This window comes from Mus caroli, chromosome 12 (genome assembly GCF_900094665.2).
Source record: "Mus caroli chromosome 12, CAROLI_EIJ_v1.1, whole genome shotgun sequence".
NCBI classification, from domain to species: Eukaryota; Metazoa; Chordata; class Mammalia; order Rodentia; family Muridae; genus Mus; species Mus caroli.
The window spans coordinates 46592371-46596370 of NC_034581.1; positions in this window are offsets into that span (position 1 = coordinate 46592371).

Sequence of the window (4000 nt, forward strand, 5' to 3'; positions counted from 1 at the left end):
CAGGAAATAATCAAACTCAGGGCTGAAATCAACCAAGTGGAAACAAAAAGAACTATACAAAGAATCAACCAAACCAGGAGCTGGTTCTTTGAGAATAAGATAGATAAATCCTTAGCCATACTAACCAGAGGGCACAGAGACAGTATCCAGACTAATTAAATCAGAAATAAAAAGGGAAGCATAACAATGGAAATGTGGAAATCCAAAAAACCATCAGATCCTACTACAAAAGTTTATATTCAACTAAATTAGAAAATCTGGATGAAATGGACAATTTTCTAGACATATACCAGGTGCCAAAGTTAAAACAGGTTCGGATAAACCATTTAAACAGTCCCATAATCCTTAAAGAAATAGAAGCAGTCATTAACAATCTCCCAACCAAGAAAGCCCAGGACCAGATGGGTTAGTAGAGAATTCTATCAGACCTTTAAAGGAGACATAATACCAATACTCTTGAAACTATTCCACAAAATAGAAACAGAAGGAACACTACCCAATTTGCTCTATGAAGCCACAATTATACTTATACCTCAACCTCACAAAGACCCAACAAGGAAAGAGAACTTCAGAACAATCTCCCTTATGAACATTGATGCAAAAATACTCAATAAAATTCTTGCCAACCGAATCCAAGAACACATCAAAACAATCATCCATCACAAGTAGGCTGCATTCCAGGGATGCAGGGATGGTTCAATATACGGAAACCCATCAACATAAGCCACTACATAAGCAAACTCAAAGAAAAAAAAACACATGATTATTTCATTAGATGCTGAAAAAACATTTGACAAAATTCAGCATACCTTTATGTTAAAAGTCTTGGAAAGATCAGGATTTCAATGGCCATACCTAAACATAGTAAAAGCAGTATACACCAAACCAGTAACCAACATCAAACTAAATGGAGAAAAACTTGAAGCAATCTCACTAAAATCAGGGACTAGACAAGGCTGCCCACTCTCTCCCTACCAATTCAATATAGTACTCGAAGTTCTAGCTAGAGCAATCAGACAACAAAAGGAGGTCAAAGTGATAAAAAATTGAAAAGAAAGAAGTCAAAGTATCACTATTTGCAGAAGATACAATCATATACTTAAGTGACCCCAAAAATTCCACTACAGAACTCCTAAAGTTGATAAATAATTTCAGCAAAGTGGCTAGATATGAAATTAACTCAAGCAAATTAGTAGCCTTCCTCTACTCAAAGGATAAACAGGCTGAGAAAGAAATTAGGGAAACAACACCCTTGACAATAATCATAAATATTACATACCTCTGTGACTCTAACCAAGCAAGTGAAAGATCTATACAACAAGAACTTCAAGTCTCTGAAGAAAGAAATCTCCCATGTTCATTGATTGGCAGGATTAATATAGCAAAAATGGCCATCCTGCCGAAACCAATCTACAGGTTCAATGCAATCCTCTTCAGAATTCCAACTCAATTCTTCATAGAGTTAGAAAGAACAATTTGCAAATTCATTTGGAATAACAAAAAGCCCAGGATATTCTCAACAATAAAAGAACTTCTGGGGGAATCACTATCCCTGACCTCAAGCTGTATTACAGAGCAATAGTGATTTAAAAAAAAAAAAAAAAAAAAACAAGACAAAACTGTATGGAATTGGTACAGAGACAGGCAGGAAGATCAGTGGAATAGAATTGAAGACCCAGGAATGAATACACATGCATATTGCCACTTGATCTTTGACAAAGGAGCTAAAACCATCCAATGGAAAAAAGACAACATTTTTAACAAATGGTGCTGGTTTAACTGTCAGACAGCATGTAGAAAAATGCAAATCAACCCATTCTTATCACCTTGTACAAAGCTCAAGTCCAACTGGATCAAGGAACTCCACATAAAACCAGATATACTGAAACTTAAAGAGGAGAAATTGGGGAAGAGCCTCAAAAACATGGGCACAGGGGAAAAAATCCTGAACATGAATGGATTATGCTCTAAGATCAGCAATAGACAAATGGGACCTCATAAAACTGCAATGTTTCTGTAAGGCAAAGGACACTGTCAGTAGGACAAAAAGGCAACCAACAGATTTGGAAAAGATCTTTACCAATCCTTCATCTGATAGAGGGCTAATATCCAATATATACAAAGAACGTAAGAAGTTGGACTCCAGAAAACCAAATAAACCTATTTAAAAATGAGGTATAGAGCTAAACAAAGAATTTTCAACTGAGGAATATCAAAAGGCTGAGAAGCACCTAAAGAAATGTTCAACATCCTTAGTCATCAGGGAAATGCAAATAAAAAAGACCCTGAGATTCCACCTCACACCAGTCAGAATGGCTAAAATCAAAAACTCAGGTGACAGCAGATGCTGGTGAGGATGCAGAGAAAGAGGAACACTCCTCCATTGCTGGTGGGATTGCAAGCTGGAACAACCACTCTGGAAATCAGTTTGGCAGTTCCTCAGAAAATTGGACATAGTACTACCTGAGGGGCCCGCTATACCACTCTTGGCCATATACCCAGAAGACTCTCCAACATGTAAGAAGGACACATGCTCCACTATGTTCATAGCAGCCTTATTTATAGTAGCCAGGAGCTGGAAAGAACCCAGATGTCCTTCATCAGAGGAATGGATACAGAAAATGTGATACATTTACACAATGGAGTACTACTCAGCTATTAAAAGTGATGACTTCATGAAATTCGTAAGCAAATGGATAGAACTAGAAAATATCATCCTGAGTGAAGTAACCCAATAGCAAAAAAACACACATAGTATGCACTCACTGATAATTTGATATTAGCCCAAATGCTCCCAATAGCCAAGATACAATTCATAGACCACATGAAGCTCAAGAAGAAGGAAGACCAAAGTGTGGGTGCTTTGGTTGTGGGTGCTTCGGTTCTTCTTAGAAGGAGAACAAAATACTCACTGGAGCAAATATGGAGATAAAATGTAGAGCAGAGACTGAAGGAAAGGCCGTCCAGAGACTGTACCATCTGGGGATTCATTCCATATACAGTTTCCAAACCCAGACACTATTGTGGATGCCAGGAAGTGCATGCTGATAGGAGCCTGATATAGCTGTCTCCTGAGAGGCCCTGCCAGAGCCTGACAAATACAGAGATGAATGCTCACAGCCAACCACTGGACTGAACATGGGGGTCCCCAATAGAGAGTTAGAGAAAGGACCAAAGGAGTTGAAAGCAGATTGCAATCCCACAGGAAGAACAACAATATCAACCAACTAGTCTTCCAAGAGCTCCCAGGGACTAAGCCATCAACAAAGGAGTACATATGGCTCCAGCTGCATATGTAGCAGAGGATGGCCTTGTCATGCACCAATGGAAGGAGAGGTCCTTGGTCCTATGGAGGCTCAATAGATGCCCCAGTGTAGTGGAACTGAGGACGGGGAGGTGGGCGTGAGTGGGTGGGTAAAAGAACACCCTCACAGAAGTAAGGGAAACGAGGATGGAATGGGGGGTTTCTGGGGGGAGGAAGGGAACCAGGAAAGGGGATAACATTTGAAATGTAAATAAAGAAACTATCCAATTAAAAAAGCTAACATTCACATGGAAGAGAAAATATAAAATAGTTGGGGTGTTTTTAGTCTCAGTTAACTCATTCAGATTTTTTTCTAGGTCCAACCCTTTATCTGTGAATAATTTCATTTTTTTTCATTTTTTTAATTAGGTATTTTCCTCATTTACATTTCCAATACTATCCAAAAAGTCCCCAATACACTCCCCCCCCCACTCCCCTACCCACACACTCCCAATTTTTGGCCCTACCGTTCCCCTGTACTGGGACATATAAAGTTTGCAAGTCCAATGGGATTCTCTTTCCAGTGAAGGCCGACTAGGCCATCTTTTGATACATATGCAGCTAGAGTCAAGAGCTCTGGGGTACTGGTTAGTTCATAATTTTGTTCCACCTATAGGGTTGCAGATCCCTTTAGCTCCTTGGGTACTTTCTCTAGCTCCTCCATTGGAGGCCCTGTGATCCATCCAATAGATGACT